The 19,869-nt window shown below is 41.8% G+C and overlaps 1 long non-coding RNA gene across 1 annotated transcript; it reads right to left on the bottom strand.

The window, feature by feature from the left end:
* Positions 1-14,476: 14,476 nt before the first annotated feature.
* LOC148353280 (uncharacterized) lies at positions 14,477-16,636 on the bottom strand. Its single transcript, XR_015852735.1, has 2 exons — positions 16,383-16,636; positions 14,477-14,723 (listed from the first exon to the last, which is right to left on the bottom strand). It is a non-coding gene; the product is annotated as an uncharacterized LOC148353280 (long non-coding RNA).
* Between the last annotated feature and the right edge of the window lie 3,233 nt (positions 16,637-19,869).

The raw sequence follows: 19,869 nt of genomic DNA, 5'->3' as shown, positions 1-19,869 counted from the left end.
TCTCTTATTTTTAAAAGTGATAAAGCGTGTTTTGGTCACTTTTAAATCTCCGTATTGTGTCCGTTTTAGCACATGTTTTCGGTTGTGCAAGGAATACAACATCATCTACTGAGAAAAAAAAATACCCACTGTCCCTTTAACTTTCATCTTAAGGCAAGGGCTTCAAACTATTGTCCTGGGGGCCACAATTGGCCTCTGAGCCGCAAGTTTAAGACTACTGATATATTGTATGGTCGTGAAGGTTTAAACGGTTCTAGAAACCCTGAAAATAGACCATTTTACAAGAATTTTCAAGACCTTGTGTACCAAGGAAAGAGAGTTTGGCGATGTGGTGCAGCCTTATTTCTAATAACATCAGTGAGGATGTACCGTTATCTGAAATGTCAACCATAAAGAGGGACTGGACCTACTGAAGCTCTCAAGGTAGCACAGTGAGTCGGCCTTCATTATTTGATTTTTGTTCGTCAGTGTTTCTGTAGTGCAGTGGTTAGCACATTTGCCTAATAAGTGAGAGGTCCCAAGTTTGAGATTAGGTGGAAACATTTGTCAGCTTGGATAGGAATGGGCACCACCAGGCTGTACTTGCCTAGGTCACACCACAGGAAATGATACCCTTACAACCCTAGTATTTAGGGGAGACACCCACCCACTACTGAATGAGCCTGATAGTATGACCCAACTAGCTTAGGCTTGAGTTAGGCGTGTCATATATAATGTTCTGTAAATATCTGTGCCAGTGAAGGTTAAAATACAAGCGTCCCAAATGTTGACATTTCCCAGAAGTTGTAGCTCCAGGTCATCAGTTTTATGGGTATTTGATCTAGCATTGGTGAGATTAAATTGAATAGTCATTGATTTCAACGTTGTGAAACATCGTATGCAACGATTTTAGACATGTAGTATGGATATCAAACGATAGAAAAATAAAATACTATCAGTATCAAAGAAATATTTACGACACTTGTAATTAGTTATGATAATAGTGCAATCTTCTTAAATCAAAAGAATAGTGCATCGTAACAGTAGTGAAATGAAAACAAGTGCAATAACATTTTATAGCTACATAAAAATCCTCAAATGAGGCAGAAGACATGTTTTCTCATTTTTTTGCGCTGGTTTAAAGTGGTGATGTTCCTGCGGAAGAAGCTGTCTCAGCCGGTTTGTCCTTGCCTATCAGAGGGCAACAGGTCAAAGAGGTGGTGTGAAGTGTCTCATATAATGTTGATGGGTTTACTATGGTAACATAAGGCTGCAATGTACTCTGGCTACACTGGGTAGTGAGCAGCTGATGATCTTCGGAGCTGTGTTGATTGCCGTTTTTATTTCCCAATCCGCTACCATGCTCCCACATATCACACGTAAAGGCCCGGTCACACAGCCTTTTGCGTCTGTATCGCGGGTAAAATTTTGCGATTTTTTTTTTGCCTGTGGTTGCCCGCGGTGGAAAATGTGCGAAATTGGCCGGCGACTGTTACGCTTCCTTATCGCTGGTAACCGCGGCTGCATCGCTGTGCCGCCCGCAGTTGCCCTACTTTTACGCGCGGCCAACCGCGTGTGAATTTCTTACCGCGTGTAAAGCACGGCTGTGTCTCGTCTGTATCGCAATCTCAAAAGCGTCCAACAGCGTCTGCTTCACGGGCAGAAATTTCTGACCCTGATTCAGCCTCGATACGCCCGTGAAAGGCTGTGTGACCGGGCTTTAAGGCTATATAAAGATACGGGTACAAGCTCAGCAGGAGTAACTTGTGAGAGTTGTTACCTTGCATAGCCACAGTAGGACCTACTTATGGCACTGCTACTGTATTACCTTCTCTCTTAACGCCACTTCAGTCTCTTACCGGACCCGATAACAATCTATCGAGAACAATATTTCTTTGTGCTCTTCTGACTTTCCTTAAAGTCTAATTCAATGGATGAATTATTTCAATCTATCAAGCCGCTGAAATACTAGTCAAGTCAAGTCAAGTCAAGTCAAGTCATTTTTATTTGTATAGCCCTAAATCACGAACAGTCTCAAAGGGCTTCACAGATTGTTACACTATATTACACAAACTATTTTCAACCGACAAGAGGAGTAGGTTATTCGTATGCAATGGAGTAGAAGTGAGTTTTAAGTTTAGATTTAAACATTTCCACTGAGGTTGCAGATCGAATCTCAGGGGGAAGAGCATTCCACAGCACCGGTGCCCGGATGGAGAACGCTCTCGAACCAGCAGAAGACTTCTTTGCTCTCGGGATCATCAGAAGACCAGCACTCTCAGATCGTAGGCTTCGGACCGGGACATAGTGGCAGATCAGATCTGAAAGATAAGAGGGAGCAAGTCCATGTATGATTTTGTACAATACTAAGAGAACTTTGAAGTCACATCTTTGGCTAACTGGGAGCCAATGCAGGTTAGCCAAAATCGGTGTTATGTGATCGTACTTTTTTGTCCTAGTTAAAAGCCTCGCTGCGGCATTTTGTACTAGCTGAAGAGACTTGATTCTGGACTTCGGGAGACCGGAGAGTAGTGCATTGCAGTAATCGAGACGGGAGGTAACAAATGCATGAATTATTGTTTCCGCATCAGACTGAGACAGTATTGAACGGATTTTAGCAATGTTGCGAAGATGGAAGAAGGCAGTTCTAGTAATTTGCTTTACATGCATCTCAAAGGATAGATCAGGGTAAAATATGACACCTAAATTTTTAACTGAGTCACTCTGTGTGATGTGACATTTGTCAATGTTCACAGCAGTTTTTGAGAATAAGTCCCGGCATTTAGAAGGACCAATGACTAACATTTCGGTCTTTTTAGAGTTAAGACGCAAGAAATTGAGTGACATCCACTCTTTTATCTCAGTGAGACAGGCCTCCAAATTTCCACAGTTTAGTGTGGAAGATTCCTCCAACGGAAGATATAGTTGAGTGTCGTCTGCGTAGCAGTGGAAGCTGATATTGTACTTGCGAATAATGTCACCCAATGGAAGCATGTAAATGTTGAAAAGAAGGGGGCCAAGCACTGAACCCTGCGGAACACCGCAGGTAACATTAAAGGGCTCAGATGTCATTTCACCATATTTAACACAATGCGTCCTATCTGAGAGGTAGGATTTGAACCACGAGAGGACGGCTCCTGAGAGACCAATCCATTTTTCCAACCGTTCTAGTAGGATATTGTGGCGCACTGTGTCAAAAGCAGCACTAAGATCCAGCAGCAGCAAAAGTGATGAAGCGCCAGAATCCATTGACATTAGGAGATCCTTTGTTACCTTGATCAGAGCTGTCTCAGTAGAGTGGTTAGCCCTGAATCCTGATTGCATGGATTCAAAAAGGTTATTCTCCGATATGAAAGCATTCAGCTGCTGTGCCACTACTCTTTCGAGTACTTTAGAGAAGAAAGGTAGGTTTGACACAGGTCTGTAATTACTTAATATTTCTGGATCAAGGTTGGGTCGTTTCAGTGTGGGTTTAATAACGGCGGACTTAAAAGCTGCTGGAACTACACCTGAGGAGAGTGATGTATTTATAATATTTAGAACTGAAGGCCCAAGGACGCTAAAAAGACTTTTAATAAGTGAACCTGGGAGCGGGTCGAACTGGCAAGTTGTCGGTTTGGCCGCATTCACCACTTGTTTGAGATCATCAAGTGACAGTTCACTAAAACCGGCCATTTTCCCAGGGCAGCCACCCTGTCGTGCATCTGTAAATTTCAGTCCTTTAATACGTGTGGTACTAACAATATCTTTTGCAATTTCTTCCTGTATGCATTGAATCTTCTTAGTGAAGAAGACCATTAAGTCCTGAGCAGAGTGTGTCGAACTGTCTGCGATAGGCTGTTGCCTTGTAAGCGATGCTACAGTGTCAAAAAGGGCTTTGGGGTTGTTCTTTTGAGACGCAATCACCTTCGCAAGGTAGGCCGATTTTGCAGAGGCAAGGGCCGCTTTATACTTTAACAAGCTGTCACACCAGGTTTGATGGAAAACCTCAAGCTTGGTAGCGCGCCATTTTCTCTCCCATTTCCTGCATTCTTTTTTAAGGGTTCTAGTTTCATCAGTAAACCAAGGTGTGCGTCTTTTAGGACGTGATTTTAGTTTTATGGGCGCTATTGAATCCAGCACACTAGTCAGGGTGGTATTGAACTCATTCATGAGTGAGTCAATCGAGCCATTGTATTTAGGAAAGGACGCAACTGCTCCAGGAAGGAGTTCAAAGAGCTCAGAAACTGTGCCAGTGCTTATATTGCGTCCGCTAAATCCCTCAGCTTTATTAACTCTACATTATTATTATTATTATTATTATTTAGTTAGCACCTCAAATGTCACTAAATAATGATCAGAGATAACAGTAGTACACGGTAGCACCATAATGTTTGAGGTTAAAACTCCTCGAGTCAGAATCAAGTCTAGCGTGTTCCCATTTTTATGGGTTGGCAAGTCAACCAGTTGAGTAAAACCAAATGCATCAATTAGAGAACTAAACGCAATAGTAAGTGAACTGTGTGGGGAGTTCATATGAATGTTAAAGTCTCCCATAATTATAATTTTGTCTGCATAGGTTACTAGTTCAGACAGAAGTTCAGCAAATTCGTCTAAGAAAGTTGTGTATGGCCCAGGTGCACGATAGATAGTTATTACATCAATTGACAATTGAGGGGACCGCAGCGTGTGAAGTCCAAGCAGCAAGATGGACGCGAGGATGGACGCGAGGATGTAACTAATTCCACCATTCATTCCTCGCCGGACAACCGACGCTTTAAACTCAGCGCTCACGAACGGCCACAACGCCGGGAGCTTTTGAAGATCTCGACAAAGACTACAAAGAGTTCAGCTAAGTCAAATGATTCAGCAAAGCTGAAATTTGGTCTGTTAAATATTAGATCGCTTGCTCCAAAAGCTTTACTTGTTGATAACATTATTCGTGATTATAAACTTAACTGTATGGGTCTTTGTGAAACGTGGTTACGCCCGGATGAGCACTTAGCGCTAAATTATGCCTCTCCCCCAGACTACGAGAGTAGTCATATAGCACGCACGCTGAAAAGGGGTGGTGGTGTTGCGCTAATCTCTGAAAAATTGCTCAAACTTAATACACGTACCTCTAATAATTACAAAACGTTTGAGGCTCTTGTGATGCGGTAGCTGTTGCTTTAATGTTTGTTCCACATTACACTTGTTCACCCACCCACTGTTAGGACCCTAACAGAGACAGGACCCACTTGAGTGAGTTTCTCTTAGTTTTATTGGGAAGAAAGGATAGTACACACAATCCAGAGATCGCTGGTCGCAGGGAGCAGGTTGCTCGGACGCGGAAGTGGTATTTCCATGGCGAGCGATGGCTGCGTCGAGAGCGGAAAAAACCAGGTCAGTAGCCGGGAGGGGGGCGCAAAATTCGTGGTCGAGATCAGAAAAAGTCAGAGCCGGGAAACAGACAGGAACCAGAACAGGAGAGTCAGCGTCAAAAAAACTTGCCTAGCTAAGCTGAGGTTCGCAGATGGACTGACAACCGGTGACAGGAAGACGCCGGTATAAAAAGTGACAGGGGGCCAATCAGCGTCCGAGGCAATTGGCGTCAAAGGAGCAGTCAGGTGCCTTGCATCAGTAATCATGACACCCACCTCTTTTACTGACAGCATACCCCAGCCACATGAGGGCACGCACGCACACATGGGCCCAATCCCATTCCTCTCACTTAGCCCTGAGAACCCTCCAGTAAGGTCCCTCCATAGGGCAGTCCCCTCAGTGAGGAATGCAAGTGAACATTGAGAAATTGGATAGCACTTGCAAAGTTTCACCCCAGTCCAGGAGATGGCAGTAATATTACTTGGCTGTAGACCTCAGTGACATATTGGCCTACGTCACATGAAAACAACTCGAGTTGGAAAGTCCTTTCAACGTTAAAAATGCCAGCTACATCCGTGCCATCACCAATCGCTTATCACTTTTCCCCATCTCGCCAATCAACGAAGGAGAAACACATCAAACCGAAGACAGCTTCTGTGCTGTGCAGCCCTGATGCATCATTACGAGGTACGTCCACACATTAAAAAAAGTGCATTTGGTAAAATACAGGAAGAGTTAACGTACAACCCACTTTTACGTAATACCCAACAATTGTGTAGAAATAAAAGACATCCTACTCATCTTATTGCCATTTCATGAAATATAGTAGGGATGTTTAACGTGGGACAGGATGAAAAGTAAACAAACGCAAAAACAATGCACATGACACTTATAAAACTGACGTAATATCATTGACAAACCTTCCCTGTAGCACCCACACATCTTTGTTCTTAATTTAATTCAACTGAGTTGTCATTAGACGTAAAATAGATCATGCCTACATTTTTTCAATATGCAGTCACAGTAAACAGTGAAAAGCTGTAACTGTCTTTTCCATGCCAACCTTTATGTCTAAAATGTTTGTTTTCCAGAGTCGCCATCCCATGAGCTACTGTAGGTTGGACAGGAATGTTCCATCCTGCTCTTATGGTTCGATGTGGAGTCTGAACTCATCCAAGACTACAGGCTGAGCTGGAAGGCTATGCATGCCCTACAGGAGCTGCTGAAGCGGGAACAAGATCACGGCTGGGGCCCATGAGCTGGAGGTCCTGATCTACGTGTACTGGCTGTCCTACCATGTGGTGTCACAGGTCTACAGTGTACCCAGGCCCATCGTACTCAGAATTTACCATCAGGTCGCCCAGTTAATCTTGAATAACTTGCCAAAAGCCATACACTTTCCAAGCCCTGCAAATTTGGACACTGTGGGTCACGGGTTTGGACAATTATGTGGTACACCCATCTTTAACATAGCTGTAGGTGCAATGGATGGATGCCACATACGTATTAAGCCCCCAACACACCATAGATTAGAATAGAAGCCTTTGTAGTTCAGGTAGTCCATAAACATGCAGGCCATTTGTGACTCCTCAGGGCAGTTGTTGGATATATCTGTGGGATATCCAGTGTCTGTCCATGATACAGATTTTGAAGAACAGCTCCTTTTATACTGATCAAATGGTATCCACCAAGCGGGTACTTCCTGATGGGTGATGAAGGATACCAGTGTTTAGACACCAATCCGCCTCATCACACCTTACAGAGAACCTGTTAGTGGCATGATGCAACAAAGGTTCAATCACCACCATTCTAAGGGACGATCAGTCATAGAGAGCTTTTGGGATCATGAAAACACGGCAGAGGTAGTCACTGTTCAAGGCTCTGGAAGGTGGACCCACATTTGCACCCCAAGTAATTGCATCCTGTGCCTTTCTGCACAATGTGTGCATAGACAATGAGGACAGCTTAGAACCAGATCAAGATATATCAGAGGACAAAATGGACCCGCAGCTACCAATTCCAAAACTTCCTGACCCAAATGAAACCTCTGGGAATGCCAGAAAGGATCGACTTGCCTCACTGATGTGACAAAGTGCAAGCCCCACATTATATAGTTAGGTCAACTTGTAAGTAGTTCTGTTTCTCTTATTCTGGATCAGTATTTATTACTGCAGCAGTATTTGTCTATAATTCTCCACAAGTAAAATGTACATACTTTAAGCAGTGCGTCATGTGTATTTGGTATATTGTTAACTATTCATTAAACGTATTTTTTTTTAATAATACTTTGGTGGTTTATTTCATAACGTGACATACTGTGTGATCGTTGGACAGAAGAAAACAACAAATCAATGAGTTAGATTATTTACTTCCAGAAAAAACAAACTCAAATCAGTCCAAAAATACATAAGAGTAATAAATAATATGTCACAAAATGTAACAAAAATAGACCAATATTTCCATAAAACAGGAAAACAAACTGGAACTTCATAGAGTTCTTAATAAAATACAATATAACCTTTTATAAAACATTGCATGGATATCACTGCCCTGACATTTTGTCCACCATCTTTTCAAAAAGCACCAAAAAACGCTCCATTTTAGCCTCCGTTTCCTCGTGCCTTTTCTGTCAAACTCCTCTAAGAAGATCAAGGATTTTATCTAGCTTCCTTTGTATTTATAATATATTTATATTGTGTATGTATTTGAAACAGGATCTACATAATGGCAGCTAAGAGGTTAGGAAGGTGTAAATCACATTGAATTTTGGATTACTTTGCATTTCATTTTTAGGTTCCATTTTTTGCTGCCTGTTGCCCTGTTATCTTCCCCTCCAGGCTGATCACTTTGACAGCTGTCCAATGACATTTGAGTATAGAGCATTATCACAACATGATTGCAGAACTGCAGGTTAGGCTACTCACTCCCACAGTTTTGTGGTAAACTTCTTTCTTGTAAATTTTTCATCATTTTCTGCCCTGAATTGTATCAGGGCTTTGGTGTGATCCACAGTCCCTGAATCATAAGCCCATATGAGCACATTAGACACGAGTTGCTCACCAATAGGCTAATTCAAGTTGAAGAGGGACAGGAAAGTTTAAAAGGTTCTGAAAAAATGGTGAATAGATACACAAACCTGATATGTTATTCTTATGGCTTTATGAACCTTCTATTGACCAGCATTACATGTGTTTCAAGAGTTTCCACGTTTGGACAACGTTTCGAGAAGGTAATTAGTTTATTTGATATGTGTTGACAGAGAAGACAGTGGACTATGTTATAGTCGTTTCATTTGTATTTCCACGTGCCATACGGAGACATTACTCATGATGCATGATGAGAACTAATGCTTTCTAGCAATAATGTTTTAGGTCTTGCATGAAAGCATCACATTGTAAATATGACTGGACACACAATATTGTGTGCAATAAAATAAAGTGCGATTACAATTATAAATAACGTTATTGTGGCTATGCTGCTTTAGCGACTGGCGTTTTTGCCATTGTAATGTAAAGGCAAGACTTGTTAAAGATGAAAATAGGAAAAAGTGATTTCCTGCACAATAATCCCACTCTAGGGTCTTGAGTATGAAAATATATCTGAGGCTCTCTCAGTAGATTTGTGCACTATGTAAAGTAGCGCTGATCATATTTTAACACAAAGAAATGGGTTTTCTATTGCATTTATGTCTGACTGAGATACCTTAATATATTTTGCTGCAAATACATGCTTTAATTGTAGAAAACTACTTGCATTTATGAGTTTGCTTTCCAGCCATGCGGGTTTGTTTTCAAAATTTGCAAAGTCTTCTGGGAAGTCACTTCGCTCCAAGTCAGGTCCCAACCTCCCTCCATCTGAAGTGGTTATTTCATGGGTTATGGGCACTTCTCCCTCGGTCTTGAGTGTATTGGAACACATCTCATTTTCACGGGAACTCGCAAAACCAAGTGACTAGGGCAAATAGCGAGGGAAAGTGAGAAGAATGGGATGCAGCCGTAGCCTCTGTGACAGCCTTAAATGTGTGCCGTCTGCTTCAGAACACAATGTATGATACATTGATATCAATGGCAATAAAGACATGTCAGTTCAGTTCAAAATCCACGAGACGGTGAACCAGCAAAACCTGAAGCTCCAAGTAGCCAGGTGTCCCTGAATGTCTTTGCTGGTATTTACTCATCTGTGGTAAACGTCCCAAAGCACTAAAATACGGCAGAAAGCTTTTGTCAGGCTCAGAATTTTAATTCATCACAACGGGGGAACGCTCGCTTGATATCATGACATTTATCTTTAATTAAGCCACTTTCTCCAAACGCATTAGAATGACAATGCAGCACTGCCATTTTTTTCTATGCAATTAAGACGTGAAATCCCTCCTTTTAATTTCCATGAATGTGCTCACTAGTTGTGTACATTCACACGCATTTTTATTGTTTTTTTATTCACTTATCGGACGCGCTAACAATTCCCACCGTGGTGTCATCCCGTCATTTGTTTTAATAGCCGACGACGCATCTGTTGCCACAAACCTCGTTACCGTAGCAACTGTTATTTTGACAGGCGACTGTATCTCACATTCCCTAGAGATACTATTGCCCCTCCCTAAGAACTTCAGGCTTTAAACTTGAAGCTAAAATACTGAAAAGATTTAAGATTCAACAACATGCTAGACACAATCGTTAGGTGAAAGATATGGCTTTACTTTTTCATGTTTACAAAAAAAAAAAAAAAGAAATAAAAAGAAATGTAGGTGGTGCAAAAACTGACTCAAGTAGTTCCTTGATTACTTCTAAATGATACAATGTTCACCTAAATGACAATGACAGAGTGCACCCGTTGTCATTAAATGTCAGTTAACTAGCAATGATATCAAAATGGAGCGGGCATAAGACCACTGCAACCACACCAAGACCTGGCCTTTCCTCAACTTCTGGTTCAAACAAACAAGGAGAAAACTAGAGAAGCAACCAATAGTAGCCCATGATCACTTTGGACAACCTGCAGTCATACACTGTGAAGTAGGACAGTCTGTCCATAGGACTACCATTAGTCGTACTTTGCATAAACCTGCCCTTTATAGAAAAGTGGCAAACAGAAAGCGCTTTCTAAAACAATACCATAAAAAGGCCTGCTTGGCATTGGCAAGAAGCCACATGGGAGACACAAATAAAGTGTGAAGCAAGGTGCTGTTAGATGAGACTTTTGGGCTGAATGCCTCACATCAGATTTGGCGTCAGGGTAACACTGTACATCACTCTGAGAGGAATATCCCTACTGTTAAACATGGTGTCAGTACCATGATCTGGGGTTGCTTTTCTTTAGTAGAGACACAGATCATTAGTTAATATGAAGATAAACAGAGCCAAATACAGAGCGATTCTGACAGAACATTTGTTGGAGTCTGTCAGAACTGAGAATGGGGTGCAAATTCACCTTCCAACAGGATAACAACCCTGAACACAGGGCAAAGTCAACAATGGAAATATATAAAGCCACTGGAATCAACTAAAACTGGAGTCAGAACCTTTTTGACCAAGAGAGCCATAAAAAAAAGAAAAATTATATATTTTTTAATTCAAGACAACATTTAACAAAACTGCCAAATTTGCTCTTAAGACAAATTCTTGAGCACATTTCATTTTACCGTTTTAATCAAATATATGAAATGATAAAAAGGCTAGAGCCTGTGTCCCATATCTATAATCGATATAACTAAAATTAATCTCCCGCCTGTTACATACGATTGTTTATTTTTGTCCTAAATAATTGTTTCAAAACAATGTGCGAGCAAAGTCATTTTGTTAAAATGTAAAAAATACTGCAAACGAGGACATCATTGTATTTACTTTGAGGAGTGCACACGCTGTGTAAAGTCGGCCATTCTTACCCCTCACTCATCAAATTGCTCTATGTGCTTTGCTAGAGCTTTTGGGTATTGAATTGAACAGAAAAATAAAGTGTCTAAACAACATATATGGAAGCTCATGAAACCATTTAAGAGATTTAGCGATTTACAGACAGGGGTCTGTTGGTGTGACACCTTAAACAGGAATTGTAGTCAAAAGTATATCCTTATATACTGGACTGAATACTCTAGCAAGGAACAGTACGCAAACCTGAATGACAACTCAAAAACATTCCATCTATGTGATTCAATAACAGCACAGGTAAACCGGATTTTGATTCCAGTTAAGGATAGTTACTTATTTCCATACCCCCCCCCCCCATTTTCTGTCATGGCAGTACATCACAAAGCTTGTCAGGAGAAAGTCTAAATCTGCCACCGAGACCATCTGCTCCAAAGACAGCTAATTAAGAAAATATATGGTGTTTATGCCTTCTAAGTTGTTTGCGGCAGGAAAACAGACAGTTGGGGGTGTTTTTCTGTTCATTTAAGTTTGGCTTATTGCATTTGACTTGAGTACAATTGCATAACAATTTGATCAATTGCAGACAGCGTTGGGAACATTGCTTTAAAAAAGTAGTTATAGTTATCCTCTACTCCTTCCAAAAAGTAACTGGGTTGGTACATGAAAAGTCAATGTAATTAGTTGCCAGGGAAGTAAGTATTTCCGTTACTTTTAAAAGAAAATGTCATGTCAAAGAATTTAAAATTTTCTGAGCAGTAGTCGAGTCAGTTGATAGAAAGGAACAGGTAATTATATTAATTGTACCTTGCCGGCAAAATAGTTATCCTACACTTTAATTGCAACAAAAATAAAACAGTAAACAAAAAAAAATCAGCAGTAAACAATATAAAGACTTTAATGAATTAAATTTAACTTTCACAACCCGAGACAACTGGTCAAGTAGACATATGCTACGGTGTGTATTTAGTTTCGAAAAAGTCAACTGAAATAGAAAGTGAGTTTTACTCTAGAATAATTCACAATCTTCACTCAAACAATTGTTTAAGTAGACATATGCACTCCGGTTTCCTCCCACATTCCAAAAACATGCATGTCAGGTTAATTGGCTAGTCCAAATTGTCCCTAGGTGTGTACGAGCGAGTGAGTTGTCAGTTTCTGTGTTCACTGCAACCAGTTCAGGGAGTCCCATGCCCAAAGATCGCTGGGGTGGGCTCCAGTACCCCCATGTCCCTACTGAAGATAAAGACCATCCATCCATTATCTGCACAGCTTAAGTGCCCAAGGTCAAATGCAATTTGAAACTTTCCACATCAAAATCGGAATAAGGGGTTAGGAAATACAGCACTTTACGCTCTTTATACTCCTATTGTCACGAGATGTCGGACAAGCCCAAACATGGGACACAAGACGTGGTCTATTCCCAGTAGGGGGCGTTTGTTTAAAAACACACACAAAAAGAATTTACAAGAGAGGAGGAGCTCTTTAGAAGGAATCTTGGGGTGACGCAAATTTTTAAGAGATTTGAGAATACATTTAAGAAAGATGGCTTGGGTGGACAATCATGGGACAAAGAGGGAACTGAAGGAGGAGAGGGTGTTACAGGTCTTGGAGTGGTGAAACTGGATTGTGGACAGAAATTAAGGAGGAGCTTGTTAAAGGCTTGTTTAGGGGAGTGCGAGGCTTCAGGAATCCATACGGTTCAGCAAAGTAAGGTGGGAACCCGGGGTATTTACAAATTAGCTAATTGTCTAACTGAAAAAACCTGGGGAGAGGAAAATAAAGGAGATTGGAAAATGGGGTAGACCTGCCATCTTTTTGAGAAAAGAGTGACTGCAAGCATTAGCCCATGACACCTATAACCCAAAGCATACAGCAAAAGCAACCCAGGGGTTTATTGGGGCAAATATGTGGAATATTTACCTAGAAGGAGCTAACAATGTCTGCCCTCTTGCTGCTTCAGGTACCCAAAAACCTTGAGAAAGGCTGGGGAGAAAAAAAAAAAAAAAAAAAAAAAAAGAAATCAGTGCAGTTTGGTCTTTTTGAGTCACTATAGCCTGTATTATTCCTTGTGCTTTTGAGTACTCCTTATCAGTTGCACAGTACAATGACATCTAGTGATCAAATACACACCGTCCTTTTACAGTGCTTTATAAATTGAGTTAAGTTAATATTTACATTAGAGGCTTCAGTTGCTGGAAGACACATAGGCCTTTTGACTTCTCCCAGGATAAGGAGTCGCTTATACGCAGTGTTAGGAATAACGCTGTTACGTGCAGGTGTAATTATTTTTTCCAATGTTATCGTTACTGACGTTCAAAAGCAGTCCATTACGCAAGTTTTTATGCGCATTTATATACGATTTTTATGCGTTTACGTACGTTTTTCTGGAGTTTACTTATGTTTCGTGGGCGTTTATGCGTATGTTTTTATGCATGTTTATGTACATGATAATTATAATTTTATTGCTTAGTTATTTTGTTGCACTTCAAGCGTATGATACATCTGTTGCCGGGGGGGGAGCAATATATACATCAAACTGACTCGAATACTGCTCAGAAAATACTTAATTTACATACAACAATTTCTAACGTAATAGTTACTGTCCCTGATAGTTACTTTTACAATGGAGTAATTCAGAAGAAGTAGTTAACAACTGGTTCCCAAGACTGCTTATACAACTGATTTTTCTTCATTTATTTTTATTGTAAGCTCTTTTCTGAAGCCATTTTTTCCCTCCTTAGCGGCAGTGGCTGCTCATTTTGCATTTCAATCCATACTTCTCGCATTATAATGCATTCAGTGAAGTGATTGCATTTCCAAGGCTTCTGATGAATGCAGCTATTACGAATGTCAGGAATATTACTGCGCAAAAAAAGAAGCCGTGCAATGAGCTCAAGTCGATCTTTTTTTAATGTAACACTCAGCGTGCGCTCGGACGCGGTGCAGAGATGACCGATTCTGTATGAGAACTTTTATAACCTCCGGACTGAAACTACCCAAATGGGGACAGTCGCCAAAACAGGAGTTGAACTTTGCATAATATGTTCGGCGCAGTGTCTTAACCAAAATAAAATACTTAAAATTCTGACTTTTTACGCCGGCCAGTCTATGGCACACCTGTCCAATAATCATGCTAGCTAAGCAGAATGATGGTGCAGGATACAGTGCCTAGCGAAAAAACTTTTTGGCATATTGCAATCTTTTAGGCTTCAAATTTCGAACTAAAAATCTGAAAATATTTTTTGAAAAAATTAACATCTGAGACACAATCATGAAGTGGAATGAAATCATTTCAACATTTTAGATTTTAATTTACCATGAAAAGATTAGTGGCAATAACACTTGATAGTTCAAAATATTTGTACAGCATTGTCCAGTTTTTCATTGGCTGGCAACCAGTTCAGGGTGTCCCCTGCCAGATGATAGCTGGGATGGGCTCCGGCATCCCCGCGACCCTACTGAGGATGAGCGGTGCAGCTGTAGCGACCCTCTTTCATGCACGACACAAGGTTTCACAGTCTCTGGGTTTATTGCCTGCATTCAGTAAACAAAACAATACAAAAGTCAGGGGCATCTGTTCACGACTGCAATTATCTTCAGCGCTTACAAATTCACTAAAGCTACGGCAAGCAGACAACATGCAGCACATTAATAATGAAACTTCCATAATAACAATGAACAACTTTCCCACGTACCTGCATTCAGTAAACAAAACAATACAAAAGTCAGGGGCATCTGTTCACGACTGCAATTATCTAAAATATTAAAGATACAAAAAACGGGTCATCACTCAACAGGCCGCACCTCGTGGCGTGTTTGCATCAAAACACGTTGCATCATCGTTTCAAGCTGTATTGCTTTACTTCTTATTTAGTGCTTTTTTTTAATATACATCATTTAGATAGATACTTTATTCATCCCCGAAGGGAAATCCACATTTCCAGCAGCATCCCTGAGCTGAGAACAATACAATAAAGCAAAAAGAAAACAATATACAAATACCCAGTGTGACGTGCAAATACCCACCGTAGCGTGTTATATAGAATAACTAAATAGTGCTACACAGAATACATATTGCAATAAGATTCGGTAATATGCAATGTAGGTGGTGTGGTTTAATGTGGGCTTTTACTCTGCCGGGTAGAGTTAAAGAGCCTCATGGCATGAGGAAGAAAAGATCTCTTCAGTCTGTCCGTAGTACAAGACAATGACAGCAGTCTGTCGCTGAAACTGCTTTTCTGTCTGGAGATAATGCTGTGTAGTGGATGTGATGGATTGTCCATGACCATTTAGCACAACTTGTATATCTTTATATACAAAAATAATAATAATAATAATAAAAATAATTTGCGAAAGCAGCTCATATGTCTAGCAAAATATGCATTTTTTTATCCAACTGATATTGGGCACATCTTACCTTCAGCGCTTACAAATTCACTAAAGCTACAGCAAGCGCTGAAGCCCATAAAGTGCCAAACGAAAAAGACAGTCGCAGACGCCCATGACTTGACTGAATGAGGTACCGGAATATTAACAGTAATACAACAAAAACACAGATTTTGTGAGAATTAAAAAAAAACATTCAAAACAATCAAATTTCAACTCTGTTACACAGCTAATGAGATAAGATGAGAATGTTCTTTTTCAATTTAATTATGGCTTCCATAATAACATTCAACGTAATACAGTCTCCAACACTATGCCTTAGGTCTGTGTTTTTCAACCAGTGTTCCGGGGCACACTAGTGGGACGTGAGACCTTGTCTAGTGTGCCGCAGGAATTTTCCCATTTTCGGACAAGGAACCGTAATAGTCATCAATATCAGTAGATTTTTATATACTAATTATCTGCTCATGAGGTAGCAAAGTACATTTAATAACTTAATTTGTTTAACAAAGCAACTTAAAGATTGCACTAAAAAATATAAAAACAAAGCACATAATTCTTTTTTATTTAGAGTGTAATTTTCTTTTTTTAAACTAATTTTCTGCTTATAAGGTACTACAATGAAATATTTGACATAACTTAATTTTCACACATTTGCGACGGACAGTGTGCCTCGGAAATTATAAAAGTGTACCTTGGTTAAAAAAAGTGAAAAAAAAAAAAAAATGAAAAACACTGTCTCAAGTGACACTTAAACGACGAGCGCTACGCGCACGGAGGAAAGTAAGCATGTTTGAAAACACAAACCGGGTCAACTCACGGCTGAAGACATAAAGGAGGTCTTTTGGGTTGTTGCACAGGCGGCAAGGAATGGGAGTTGGCCAAGCAGGGTGTCAGTGGAGTCCATTTTTTATACAAAGCCCTTGATGAGCGGCAGGTGTGGATAATCAGCAGCAGGTGTGTTGATGAATGACACGCTGGATCATGACAGTGGCTCTTCAAAATACTTGAATAACACCGGATTTTCTATTCTTTCAATAGCCCTGGAAATTTTGAAAAAATGGCTCTAAAAGTACTTCAAGACGGATCGAATCTGGCCTTAAAAAAGTGTACAAACCATTAATAGAGAAGGGGACGGATTTACGAGCGCCCACGAGAGGGTGAAATAGAGTGCGAGGACGGCGCAGATGGGGACAAAGAGGGACATGTCTAGTCTGGTCTGGTCTGTTGTACGGCGGGGCGTGTCTGCTTTGCAGCCGGACTCTTTTCTGCCTCTTGTGCGCTTTGTGATGCTTTTTCTATTCATCAACTCAATTCTTGTTTGGAAAAAAAACAACAACAAACCTAAATTTCTCACAGATTGAAGCCTTTGTGTAAGATATTTCATTATATGTTTAATAGAACATTATTAAAGAAACATTGCTTTGACACAATAAAAGTGTGTAAAGCTTATTTAGACGAGATCAAACAATGTCCAACTTGCTTGCTTGGGGTTGTCCATCGATTCGATGATGACCATCTTCTTTTAATTGTGAGTCTGCTGATGTTTGAAGAGTCCGATCCTGGATCCACAGATGCGGTTACAGACAGAGCATGTGAAGGGGGCGCTGGGGGGAGCAGGGGTGGCCTGGCGAGCATGTCTCTTTGCACGCTTTGCTGCACGGTGTTGCATGCGCTGTTCCTCCATGTAATCCACTCCATGTGAGCAGTGGGAGCGCCAGAGGTCTCGGCAGGAAGCAAGTTCCTCCAGTGAGGAGGGGTTTATCCGACATCTCTTCAGGATGTTCTTCAATTGGTCTTTGAACCGCTTCTTCTGCCCACCAGCACTGCGTTGGCCTAGATGTAACTGACCATAGAGGATACGGCGTGGCAGTCTGTGGCTGGGCATTCGAACAACATGCCCCAGCCACCTAAGTTGGCGTTGGGCCATAATGGATTCCATGCTGCAGCTGCCTGCCCTCTCCAACACCTCTGTGTGCGGCACTCTGTCCCTCCATGTGATGCCAAGGATCTTATGAAGACATCTTACATGGAAGGTCTCGAGGCTCTTCAGATGGCGGCTGTAGATAGTCCATGCCTCACATCCATACAGTAATGTCGTGATGCATACAGCTCTGTAGACCAGCATTTTGGTGTGGAGTCTAAGGTTGTTGTTTTGAAAGACCCTTATCCTTAGTCGACCGAAAGATGCTGATGCTTGCTTGAGACGGCTCTGGATCTCATCATCCAATGAGCAGGTGTCAGACACTATGCTCCCCAGATATTTAAAGGTGGGCACCATGAGCAGGTGTTGCCCTGCTGCTGTGAGGGTTATTGGGTTTGGTAAGAGGTCAGCACTGGACTGACAGAGTACCTCTGTCTTCTGGGTGTTGATCGTCAGTCCCCTTCTGGTGTATGCAGTTACAGCTGCCGAGAGAATGTTTTGCAGAGCCTCCGGTGTATGGGCAACCAGGGCACAGTCATCAGCATACTGTAGCTCAATGGTGGTCTCTGAAGTCAGTTTGGTAGTTGCCTGTAGCCTCCTGATGTTAAACAGGTTACCATCAGCCCTGAAGTTGATGGTAACTCCAGCCTGCTCCTCCATCCTTCTACGTAGCAGTGTTGTAACACAGACGAGGAAGATGTTGAAGAGAACTGGAGCCAGCACACAGCCTTGCCTCACTCCAGTTTCGACGCCAAAGGGCTCTGAGCTGTGTCTTCCAACTACCACTCTGGCCGTCATCCCTGAATGGAACTGTGCAAGAATGGTGAGAAACTTGGGTGGACACCCAAATCTCTTCAGGACTTGCCACAGTAGGTCCCTGTTCACTGTGTCAAATGCCTTTGAAAGATCGACAAAGGCGATGAACAAGTCCTTGTGCTGCTCCCGGCATTTCTCTTGGAGCTGACGTGTCACAAAGATCATGTCGACTGTTCCTCTGTCCTTTCGAAAACCACACTGTGACTCTGGGATGACGCGTTCCGATATTTTAGAGATGAGTCTGCGGAGCATGACCTTGGCAAGGACCTTTCCAGCAGTGGCCAACAAAGAGATACCCCTACTGTTGGAGCAGATGGATTTATCTCCTTTATTCTTAAAGATGGTCACAATGTTCGCATCTTTCCACAGTTGCGGGACACACTCTCGTCTCCACACCTCTGAAATATATTGAAACAGTGTCCGTGTACAGAGGTAGCCTCCTACCTTGAGAAGTTCAGCTGGGATGTTGTCAGGTCCAGGGGATTTATTGTTTTTCAGGGTTTTGACTGCATGCAGGATTTCATTGAAAGTTGGCGGGAGGTCGAGGTCTGGCAATGTAGGATGTTCAGGGAGTTCTGAAAGGACAGTTGGGTCCACTGGGGTGGGCTGGTTGAGCAGGGTGTTGAAATGCTCAGCCCACCGCTCCACTATCATAGCCTGATCCTTGATTAGAGATGTTCCATCAGCAGATCTAACAGGTGCCAGTGAGCAGTGTCTGGGGCCATAGATGGTTTTTACTGCATCATAGAAACTGTGCATATCGCTTCTATCAGCGTGAGACTGGATTTCATTGGCTTTTGAGATCCACCACTCATTTTGCAGTTTTCTGAGCGTTCTCTGGGCCTCGGAACGGAGGGCTTGCCATAGCTTTTTATGGAATTGAGATTGTGGGTTGTTCAGGGTGGCTCTGTGTGCCTTGTGCATTCTGTCCAGGAGGGTTGAGATCTCTCCGGCATTCTGGTCAAACCAGTCCTGGTGTTTTTTAGTTTTAAAACCAACGGTTTGGGTTGCAGTGTCAAAGAGGGTGGTAGATATATAGGTCCACTTCTCATCCATCCCAGCCTCTGACATGACCAGCTGCTCAATGTTTGCCAGCCTCTCTGCTAGAGAGCAACGGAAATTGTCAAGGGTGTCGCTACTGGAGAGTTTGGCACAGTTGAGTGTCTTCCTCTTTGAACCACCCTGACGTGCTAGGGGCCGGACATGCATTCTGACCTTTGTCAGAATCATGCGGTGGTCGGTCCAACAGTCTGCCCCACGCATAGCTCTTGTAATGAGCACGTCCTTCAGGTCAGCCCTCCTCACGATCGCGTAGTCGATCAGATGCCAGTGTTTGGACCTGGGATGCATCCAGGATGCCTTATATTTATTCTTTTGTTGGAAGATGGTGTTTGTGATGGTAAGGTTATGTTCCGCGCACAGACTAAGAAGTCTCATGCCATTGGAATTAACTTTTCCAATGCCATGGGCACCTATCACACCATCCCAGTTTTGCAAGTTCTTTCCGACTCTTGCATTGAAATCACCAAGCAGCATGATTTTGTCATTCCTCGG

This window comes from Urocampus carinirostris, chromosome 14, assembly GCF_059441175.1.
Source record: "Urocampus carinirostris isolate Australia breed hairy pipefish chromosome 14, RoL_Ucar_1.0, whole genome shotgun sequence".
Classification (NCBI taxonomy): domain Eukaryota; kingdom Metazoa; phylum Chordata; class Actinopteri; order Syngnathiformes; family Syngnathidae; genus Urocampus; species Urocampus carinirostris.
The sequence above is the reverse complement of the archived record's forward strand: the minus strand, read 5'-3'. Positions and strand labels throughout refer to the sequence as shown.